General features: G+C 38.8%; 1 protein-coding gene across 2 annotated transcripts in view; it reads left to right on the forward strand.

Moving 5' to 3' along the window:
* PRLR (prolactin receptor) overlaps positions 1–11,852 on the forward strand; it is a 207,783-nt gene that overhangs the window by 115,181 nt on the left and 80,750 nt on the right. Inside the window, exon 1 of one of the 2 annotated variants that reach the window (XM_027846287.1) lies at positions 7,518–7,676. The exons of the other annotated variant lie outside the window; for it this stretch is intronic. The gene's annotated coding sequence lies outside the window, so the exon portion shown is untranslated. Of the gene's footprint in view, positions 1–7,517; positions 7,677–11,852 lie in introns of those variants that run through there. 2 annotated transcript variants of the gene reach the window in all.

Raw genomic sequence — 11,852 nt, forward strand, 5'->3', positions numbered from 1 at the left:
ACTTAACCCTTCCTGGCAATACAAGGATCTAAGACATCTCCAGAGCCTTTGTGATGGAAAATGCTATCCACATCCAAAGAAAGAACTATGGAAGTTAATTGCTATTTTTTTTCTCTTCTGTTGACTTTTGTTTCCTCTTTCTGATGTTTCCTTCTATTGGTTTTAATTTTTACTTACAACATCACTAATGTGAAAATATGTTTAATATGAATGTAAATGTATAGCTTATATCAGATTGTACGCCATCTTGGGGAGGGTGGTGGGGAGGAAGGGGGAGAAAAATTTTAAACTCAAAACATATGGAAGTGATTATTGATATATCAAAATAAATTAATAAAAAAAACCCAGTAACTCATCCAGGGTCATTATTTAGACTATGGTTTTTCACAGAACAGTCTTTTTCTGCCTGTTTCTCTGTCTTGCTTTGTACAATTATCACTGTCTTAATGCCCCATAGGCAACCAACAGCCCTAGATGTCAGGTACATTGGCCTTATTAGCTACAATAGGAGCCTGGCAGCATGGCTGAATTCCAGCATCCTTTGGAGTACTGGAGGTCAGTAACATAGTGTTCAATACTTGTAAGTGTCTGCATCAGAACAAACAAGACCAGCAATAAGTCAGGGTCAGATGAGTACCTTGGTTGCCTGCATGTGTGACCAAAAGGTCAACTGGGCAGAGTCATCCAAAATCCAAGCAAGTGGTCAAAAGACAGGAGGTTGGCAAGCAGGACAGAAGAAAAAAGTGTTAGAATTAAGTGAGCCTTAAGTTAAGGCTTTCTGCTATCCCAGCATTACCTTCTTTTAATTCTTTCATGTCCCTGTGGCAACCACTTCCTAGGTGAGACCAGTCTAGAGAGCAGCAGACTGCAATTCCATGAGGATTAAGGGAAACAAGAGAAGTTCATGATGGCAAACTTTATCAATTTATTTGTCCCTTTTTTCCTTTTCCTTCCTTCTTTTTTCTCTCTCTTCTTACTCTTCTTTCTCCTTCAATTGATCCTAATAAAAGACTGAAGTTATTTGTTGCTTTTATTGAATAGAATGGTACATTCTCTATTCTTAATTGAAAAGCAGAATAGCAGTTTTACATATCTTAAATTCCTTTCTTAACTAAGAAGAAAATTACGTCCCCCTTTACTTATAATAGCAATAAAAGTACTCGGTAATTCATAGAAAACAATGATGAGGATGAAGTGCAGAAACTATACCTGTGATCTTACATGTTACATAGAGGACAGCTAACAAAGGGAGATGTGATCACTATATATTAACATGACAAGGTAGATATGTTCTTATAGGTATCCCTAGCTGTGGTAGGATATAATTCATGACTGGGCTTCAGGAATGGAAGAAAATACTTAGTTGAAAAGGAAAAATTTTAAAAGAAGTAGTAGAGTATCATTGCACATCAAGAAGTTATTTATTCACCAGTGCAAAGATCCATGAACTTAGAAAAGCGGGAAGAATGAAATGTGGTAGTAAGCATTTACTGAGAGTTAGAAGATGGAAAAAAAAAAGACAGTATAGTGTTGTGAGAGCATTTTCTAAGCCACCACAGTAGTAAACTATTTTTCCTTTGTCAAAATTAGGTCAAGAAATAGCATGTCTACTTTGTTACTTTTTCCACCTCCTGAAAAATGGAATCAACAGCAAGGAAAGCCAAAATTCATTAACTGTTCTGATTTTTTCAAAGACACCTTCAATAAATGTATAGGTAGTTATTTACCTGTGACAGACATGAGATCTATGTTAAGAAAGTATCATGTAACATCTCCAGCTTGACCTGGCTGTCTAGGGAGTCCACAGAGAAATTCAAATTTAAAAAGGCCATGTATAAGAGATAAAAGAGAGGACAGGAAGCTGAGAATGAATACAAGAGAATGACAAGGTCTTATAAAAAGAATCAAAAAAGTCTTTAAATAATTAAAAAGTTTTGTAAAGTTATTATGGCAGTAAGAGAAAGATCACAAAGTTTGGCTTCTGGTTGGTAAGAATAGGAGAAGGTTAATATAGGAAAAAGAGAAAGCAGAACTACTCAATTTGTTTCTGTTTTCTCTACCAAAGGATAATGATCTTCAGATTGTGGAGGATAGAACAAAAAATAACTTCCAGACGATACAAACTCAAGAAAGCACTTAGCTCCCCTGTTACCAGACCCAAATGAACTATAACTTCGGCTAAGGAAAAAAAATGTGGATGTTACAGCTGAGCCACAGTCATTGATTTTTTAAATAATTTTGGAGAGTGGTAGTGGTATATCAGGACTGGAAAAGAGAAAATGTCACTCTGATTCTTTTAAAAGGAACAAAGGTAAATTGTTCTAACAATAGACTAGTGAGCCTGATTTCAATTCCTGGCAAAATTCTAGAATGCATTATTGGAAGGATGGTTTGTGAAAGTTTAGACAAGGAAGCAAAGATTGAAAAGTGATTGCAAAGAGCCAGCACACTTTCATCAAAAACAGGTCATGCCAGACTAACCTCATTTCTATTTTTCAAAAGCAGGGTTTCTAGATTATTAGATCAAGGGGGATATATAACAAGCTTTCAGTGAGGCATTTGACAAAGTCTCTTACAATAACTTCAGGGACAGGACAAAGATGTATAAACTGGATTAACAGTAGAGTTAGGTTAAATTAGAATTAACTGAATAAATAGTCACCAAAGTGGCAATTAATTGATTGATATCAACCTAGAGGGGTCTTTAGTGCAGGAATATATGGTTCTTTCCTTGGCATTGTTCAACAGTTTTTATCAGTGACTGAGATAAACCCATTGATGACAAGCTCAAAGGAGTATCTGGTACATTGGATGACAGAAATGGGATCCAAAATGACCTTGACAGACTAGAAAGACAGACTGAATCTAATAAAATTAAATTCAATCAGGATGTGGGAGAGAGTTATGGGGGAACAGGGAAGGAAATGATAGTGATGGATGCCCCCCCCCAAAAAGGAAAAGAATGTCAATGAAATGCTTTAAAATACAGTACACAGGAGAAAACAGAAGGAGGTTTGGGAGGGAACACAGACAAGCAGGGAAGTTCTGGTAGTAAGGTGTAAAGTTTAGTATGTATTTTAAAAACAAGTTGCATGTTAATAAAGATTCATGACTTGACTTTCTTTTTATGTGAAAATGATCATTTTGTTGATGTCTGTCAAGTTTCTAATTTAAAAAAAATTAATAGGGAATAAAGTCCTACATTTGGGCTCAAAAAACAAGTCCAGGGAAGATACATTTAGACAACAGTTGACATGAAAATATCTGAGACTTGTGAGCTGCAAAACTTAATATGAATCTGCAGTGTGAAGTAGCTGCCAAAAGAGCTCACAAACTATTACCCTCCATTAATAGCCGTGTTTTGTACAGGTTGCTGAAAGGTGACGGTGCTGCTATGCTCTGCCTTGGTCAGACCCCAACTTTGACTTGGCATCTGGTGGATAGAGCATTGTATTCATTTTTAGGCACCACATTTTTGGAAGCATATTAATAAACTGGCTTGTGGCCAGAGAAAGGCTGGCCAAGATGGTGAAGAAACTGGGGAAGTTTAACTTGGATAATTAAAGATTTAGGGGAGACATGACATCTGTCTTCTTGAATTTAAAGGATTATCATGTGAAACAGAGATTAGACATGATCCCAAGGGGGAAAAATTAGAACCAATGAGAAGTTACAGAGGCTAGTTTGGGCTTGCTATATGGAAGGAAAAAAACAAATCCCAGTACTTAGATCTGTCCCAAAATGTAGAAAGTCAATATGGAAGTCTTCAAGTGGAAGCTAAATGACCCTTTGTCATGAGTTTTGTAAAGAGGATTAGATCTGGGTCAGATTAGATCATCTCCAAGGACCTGGCAGTCTAATATTATACTGAGACTGGAATAATTATCTCCATGGTTTATGAACAAGTGTGACTGTTCATAAAGGGTAGGAAGGTAGGAACATAACTAAATAGTTAAATGATTTTGTTGTATCGGTTTATATCAGCAAAGCCAGATCTGGAATTAGAATGCCACCACAAAATAGTTCATGTAAACTCCAGAATTCCCAGCCAATCAATCCCTCCCACCCAATGGAAGAACATTAAGGTACAGCTCACCTTGACTGGCCTTACATTATCTGAGACTATTATTTTTCTCACTCCTCTCACTAAAAGTCTTTTTTTTTTTCTTGAATTAAAAACAAAGAAATTCTGTGTTAATGTGCTTCACAAGAGACATTTCCTCTCATGTCCATTTACCCTGAGATGTAATGATTACCACCATTTTTCAAGAGGCAGCCCTATAGTGCAAAATCAGAAAAGCTATGTGCTTGCAAAGTTTATATTCTCAGGTCAAAAAAATGAAAGATTTGGCCCTGTACCCAACCCTACGAATAAGGTAATTTTCCACTACCACAATAGAGGCATTTGACTTTATATGAGTTGGAATATTCCATGTTCACATATGTCTGTAAGCTTTTGAATGGAATGTACCAATATTTAATTAAGATGCCTGCTTCAACAGTTGCTATTGTTTTTTGAAGTCAAAAACTTGACAACATAGATATCAGTTGCTGTTTTGTTTGGCTCTGATATTGGGGGGACCCATAGTGCTTAGAAAAATTCTATGTTCTAGTCTGGACCTGTAATTTCATTTGGTATAGAGAATTCCCAGAGGGAAAACTTCCTCTACTAAATGAAATTACTCTAAAGCTTGTAGTCTTACAGAGTTGCCTCAGGCACCAAAATGTTAGGTGACTAACTCACAGTCACATTGCCAGTATATGGCAGAGTCAGGTCTTAAACCAAGATCTTCCTGGCCCTGAGACCAGCTCTCTAGTTATGGTACCTCTCTTGGGAAAATTAGAAGGGAATTTATGTGCTTGGTATATGTGCTGAGAAATGATCAAATATCTTTTGTCCTCTGACACTTGTGGGAACTCCTGATATCATCAGATGATGGCTTATAGACTCCCTTGGGAGATGACTTGGGTTTTGCAGCTAGTGGATAGAGCCCTAGGCCTGGAGTCAGGAAGACCTGCATTCAAATCCAGCCTCAGTTACTTCCCCATATGACCCTGGGGAAATCACTGTTTGTCTCAGTTTCCTCATCTATAAAATAAGCATGATAATAGCACCTACCTCCCAAGATTGTTGTGAGGGTAAAATGAGACAATAATTGTAAAGCACTTAGCACATTATCTGAGCACTACATAAACATTAGCTATTATTACTATTAAATAGTTGAATATAACGAATCAGGTTATTTGTCATATCACATTTTCAGGACTCATTTAAATTTTTCCAATTGCAAGTATAATACTGTGTTCCCCAGGGGTCCCAGGGAATGAAGAGTCAGAGAAAGTCAGGTGGTCATAGTAGGTGGGGTAGTAGATCAGTGAATGTCCCAAGCCGAGAAATATAAACTATATAAATTATTGTTCTTGATAAATAATATGTGTATATCCAATGTGAACACACACACACACACATATATACACATACATACATATATATATATATACCTGTGGTCACACAAATGTGTGAGTATATATGTATGTATATACACATATGTATGTATTTACATATACATATATACACACCCACATATACTTTCCCATAATCCTGTATATGGGCACATACATCTATACAAATATACATACACATATACATATATACATATAGATACACACACATCATCTCATCGATGTGGGCAGCTCCTTTATATGGAGGCTCCTCCCAGGATGCAGATTGGCAACTTTTCTGTAACATCATTTGAGGATATTGACGGAGGTCCTAAAAAGTGGAGTGACTTGTATGTGTGTGAGGTGTGATTTGAACCCAAATCTTTCTGACTTCTAGTTCAGACCTTTATCAACTGTACTATAAGATTATGCAACCAAATCAATTTAAAAAATTTTTAAGTTGCCACCATTTTTAAACAATTTCTAAACATTTTTAAACATTTATAAACTACCAATCAGAGACTTGGATATTTTAAAAGGAACTAAATGGGGGAAAAAAATGGGCCTGAGGCACAGCATCAAAGAATCTCAGTTTTGGAAGTGACCACAGAGTCTAGATATCTAACTCAACCTTCACCCAAATAAGAGCATCCTCTGAAATAACTGCCTGCCTAACAAGTGGTCATTTAGCCTTCTGACAAAGCTCTCCAGTGAAGAGGAATGCCCTTCTGAGGTGGCCCATTCTTCTTTTAGATAACTCTAATTGTTAGGAAATTTTCCCATATATCAGACTGAAATCTGCCTCACTGAAGCTTCTTCACCTCCCACTTCTCCCAGTTCTTCCTTCTTGGGCCAAACAAAAAAAAATGATGAATCCCTGTTCTATATGAAAACCTTCCAGATACTTAAGATGTACTATCATGCTCCTCTCCACAACCCCATACACAAGTCTCCTCTCTTGGGGTAAATGTCTCTAATTCCGGCTAATCATCATGGGGCATGACCCTGAGAACTTTCCCCCATTCTGGTCACTTTCTTCTGTAACACTCTTCAGGTTTCAAGAACCCAGTCATCATTCCAAAGCAGGTACAGCTTGAAGGTAGAAATTTTTTCATTTTGTAGTGACCTTAGGAGCTCGCTGAAGACACAGTTCCTTCTAGTCTTCTTTTCTTTGTCCAATGAGAACCAGGAAAGCATTTCTATTTGCTGTGATGTATGGAGAGTATGTGTGGATTGGAAAGGGGGTAAGAGGAATAGGAATGAGGTCGCTCCCCCCACTCACCCCAAAAAATCAGGTTCAGGGACAAATCCACCACATACATTGAACCAAAGAAAGCCTCATTAATTTTGCCCTGATACTGTAACCAGACTTCTCACTCTACAAAACTTTTGAGATGCAAATTTGTTCCCTTGAATTTGTGCAGGATGTGGACAAGCTTCAGGGACCCTACAGCACAAGTGCTGACTTTCTGCCCCCACCCCTTCAAAGAGACAGATCCTGGCTGAGGAGGGTGAGGGGGTGGAGAACATATTACCCAGGAGGAGAAATAGCCCAACGCAGCCTAATGAGGTGCCGGAGTCCCAGCAAGTGTGGAGATAAGTGTTCATTAAGAACAGATGTTCATCATACATGACGCTCACTAAGCAAGGAATATGGACTCCTGGGTTCCTTTCCCCACACCTGCTGCTCCTCTGTCCCCTAGCTTTTGCTGTACTGAAAGCACAGCTGTTTCCAGTCTGGTTGTTTGCTTGTTTCAGGTGAGTTGCAAAACAAAACGAGAAACAAAACCCACAAATAAACAACCCCTACAACCGCAAAGTACACCCCTAGCTCCCACAAATGTGGTTTAGCAGCTGGGGGAAAATGAAGTGTACATACATGCTTTTGTTTTGTTTTGTTTTGTTTTTAAGAGAGGCTCTTCTTTATCACAAGGCAAATATTAGTCCGCCTGAAGACTCAGCTTGCCAAGGGATAATCAGCAAACACTTTGCTACTCATTAATGTTGCTCAAACTGGCCACTGACAACGTTCAGAGCCAAGCACAAGCACCACCAGACACAGACAGAGAGCCTGGCAAACTCAGCCCCTTGCCCTTCTGAGTGCAGGCAAGAACACAGGTGGCACAGCTGCCCTGGGCTTACTGCTTGCCCCAGGGGAAATCACCATGTTTTTGTGTGCCCTGACTGGAAAGTGAGCAAGATTTCTCTGGATCTCAGGTCCAGCACCTTTCTGGGTGAGTGCCAGGCCTTCATCGGGAAGAGTTTCTTCAGGAGGGGGATACTATTTGTATGAAGAATCCAGCCCCAACCCTGATCCCTTGCATTTTGGGTGCTTCTTACTCTTCTGATCCAAAGCCAAGTTTGGATGGGTAAAAGAAGGTACAGAGGGGGAGGAAAGTTGGAACAGATATCTTTGCTAGGGTTTGTTTGTTTACAGGTTTGTTTGTTCTCCAGAAGACTTAGTTCAAATCTAGCCTCAGACATTTACCAGCTGTGTCACTCTGGGCAAGCCACTAATCTTCAGTGCCCATTCTGTAAAATGAGAGTTTGTTTTTTTTGTAATGTTCTTTTCAGCTCTACATCTATGACCAGGCACCTAGAAAATGAAGGCACATCTTACTGACTCTACAAGAGTACTCAGACCTCCAAATGACGGAGGCTTCAACTATGGTCAAGTTGCCTGGAAATTTACCATGATTCCTGGGCTTCCAGTTCCAAATCCTCTTATCCTTACCTGAAATAAATTGAACTCCCAAACCCTCACATTTATCAGTGGTCACAGTCCAGATCCTATTACCTTCACGTCATTCCTCTTTAACTCTCCTGGGCTAAAGACAAGGATAGCTGAGTAAGAGTTCTAAGGATTCTGCCCACGTTACCCCAATGCTGGGGTTCCTTGATGTCATAACAAATATTCTGGCACTTAATTTGGGGAAGAGCAAATGATAGATAAGATTCAGAAAAGGCTAGTTAAGAATGAGTATCACTCTCTAAGTTCAGGATCTGAATTGTGATTTCAATTCAGTGGTCTCATACCTTCACTACCTACATGGTAAAAGGGACTTCTGATCACTAAAACTGATTCTCATAACTGAACTCTCTATGTTTGCTAGCTTTCCACATTTCATTCTGGTTGCTTCATAGTCTTTATTCATTAAAAAGTAAAATCTATAATCAGAAAATAAATGAATATTATCTATTAGTTCTTTGGCTCCCATAGTAAATTTATTTATTAACAATTGACCATGGCTTCCTTCAAAGCATGATGACATGGCATGCAAAAGTGATTATTCCATTCATCTATATTTTGATCCAGGACCATCTTTTGAGGTTTAGATGTTAGGGGTGCTGGGACCCCAAAATCATGACACGCAAGTCCTGCCCAAGTGAATTCTACCCAAGCCTTCTTTCAGCCAAAGACAAGGTTTATTAAAGATCACCCATATTGGCCAGATTCTTAAGGAACCTAAACATTTGCGACACTCATAAGGATGAGTGGGCATAAGGAAGTGTCAGCCCCTAAATGGTGGCCAGGATGGATCTTATATATAGAAAGACTATGAGAAGGATCTAGGAGTGGACAAGTAGTTTGGGGTGACTGGAGGAGGGGCTGGGAGAAGGGATATCTTGTTGGGAGTGGCCCGTAAACTGGGGTGATTGGGGGAGGATCCTGGGAGAATCTTGATTGATGGGAGTGACTGAGAGGTTGAATGGGGTCTAGATAAGATCTAGGATAGGAAGTGGGGGGGGGCATCCAGGCCAGGCAGGTAATAGACCATGGAGGACTAGATTCAATTAGGGTAACAAAGAACTGGGAGATTGGGTGTAGGTGATAAGGAAAGGCCAGTTGATAGGATTATAGCCTCAGGTGAACACTAGAGACTTCCTTGATCGAGTGAGAGAGTTCAAAACAAGTAGGGACATATGGGACCCAAATTCTTTTTGGGGTGAGGGGCAAAGGTGTCATCTTGGGCCTGTACCCCATCATTCCCCTTTCAAACAAATGGGACCCAAATTCTTCTGGAGCAAGGGGCAAAGATCTTGGTTTTGGCCATTACCCCAGCATATCCATCCTCATTTCTCGCTTTTTTTTCAAGGCAAAATAGGCCAAAAATTGAAACAGCTTTGGGGGGTCACTTCATGGCACTCTATTTGAAGCTATAGGGAGTTACTCACCAAGGAGCACATCAGAAACTCACATTGCCAAGCTCTCAAGTATTTAGTGAATAGGAATCTAGGGAAGTAAGTGTGAGATGATCAAACCAGACCTATTTGGGAAAAAGAGATAAAAGGAAAATAACAAAATGGAGACAGAAGAGAATTTGTGGGACAGTAAAGAAAAGGGAAAGGAGAAAGAGAATGGAGGGAAAGAATGTCTTGGCTGTTTATTATTATTTATCAAAGTAGTGAAGCTAATGATGGGGTATTGTTGGCCACATAATAATTTGTATTATTGTCATAATTACTAGTTGTATGAATAATGATGATAACAATACTTAGCACTTGTATAATACTTTTTTCAGTTTTCAAAGCACTCTTCCTCAAGTTTCTATTAAAAGTACAAAGGATCAGAACTCCCTTCCTTCCCCACCTTGGTTCTGCCCTTTTGTTGATTAGTTGCTCCAAAATGTAGAAGGAAAATTAGAATGATGATAGAAAAGCCACGAAACTGGAGTTTAGTCAAAAAATTAGGCCATTGCAGAAAGAGGGTTGGACCTGGAAATCAGGTGAGATCCAGTTTTGAATCTTGATTCCAGTAATACTCACTAGCCTGTGAAGCTGAGCAAGTCATTTGCCTTGCTCAAGCCTTAGTTTCATTGTTTTTAGATGGAGGAATCAGGCATACTTGTATTACCTACCTCAAAGGGTCATTGTAATGAAAGCACTTTGCAAATCTTAAATAGCCATAAAAAACTGAGTTGTTACTGTTATTGTAGTTATGACAAGGACCAAGAATACAATCACTAAATTTCCAAAGAGCAGCAGTTTAGAGAGGCTAGCAGGGTAGAGAACGTAGATACACACAGCTAGCATGCAATGGTTTCCATTGAATGAATCTGCTTATCAAATAGCCATGCCCCACTGCTCCTTACTGACTCATACCTTCTGGTTGAGTCTTTGATTTAGAGTATTCATGTACCTACCTCAAAGGGCTATCATGAAGAAAGCACTTTGGCAAATCTTAAATAGCCATGGAAAGCTGAGTTATTATTGTTGTTGCTGTCATTGTTACCATTATTATCATTATTATCATGAAAAGCACTAAGAACATAGTCTCTAAATTTGCAAAGAGCAATAGTTTAGAGAAATAGGCAGTGGAGAGAACATAGATCCCTGCAGCTAATATGCAATGATTTTCATTGAATGAAACTTTTAATCAAAGGGCCATTACCCACTGCTTCAGCATCCTTACTGACTCATAGCTTCTCATTCAGGTCTTTGATTAAGAGTATTCACATACAATTTCTTGGGCTGAGGAACAGCAGGGCAGTAGGGAAAGGAAAAAGAATTGGAAGGATGGCAACGTGGGTCATGGAATGTGCCCTGAGGCTAAAGTTTAGTCAGCACCTACTCAGGGTAGCAAAACCTGTTCCAATCTTACCTAAATGTGAACCTAAAAGTGTTTTCAAGCACTGTTTCCCCTACTGTGTTCTGAGAAGCCTGGGGTCCCATACTCTATGAATAAAGTCTTCATGGGAAAATGTAGATACTAATGCATCTCCTAATACACATGAATTAATAATAATACCTAACATTTATATAGCATTTATATATGTTGTCAGACACTGTGCTGATAAATACAAATACTTGTATAGGTTTTGTGCATACTGTATGCAAGTCAGCAAGTCAGTCAATGGATGCAGAGGCAGAATGAAGTGTATAGATAGTCTGAGACAAAGACCTGAGTCTAAGGACTATAAATCACACACACACACACACACACACACACACACACATTCACACACACAAAGGTGCTGATCTATATTGGTATAGAGGAAGTTCAAATGAAATCACAGGTCTGATTCCCAAAATACATATGTATGTACATACTTACACATTTGGCAGAGAAGGTTTCCATCCAGTAGAATATGGAATCCCTGCCTTACTGAGGGCAGGGATTGCTTTGTTTTTGTCTTTGTATTTGAGGACCTAGGTACTATGGTACCTGGCTCAAAATGGACTAATAATAGATAATTCCTCATTAAAATTAATTGAAAAATTATTAAATATTAAATTAGTCTGTTTAATCCGTGTGGCAGGTTTCTATATGAAAGTAACTTTCATTTTCTTTGAAATTTTCCCCAACTCTCTGTAGCCTAGAAATCTTCTCTAAAGAAATAAATGTTGCCACAGGCACTAACTATATGACCCTGGACAAGTCACTTAATCCTGATTGCCTCCAAAAGGAA

This window comes from Vombatus ursinus, unplaced genomic scaffold (genome assembly GCF_900497805.2).
Source record: "Vombatus ursinus unplaced genomic scaffold, bare-nosed wombat genome assembly UNPS02015106.1, whole genome shotgun sequence".
NCBI classification, from domain to species: Eukaryota; Metazoa; Chordata; class Mammalia; order Diprotodontia; family Vombatidae; genus Vombatus; species Vombatus ursinus.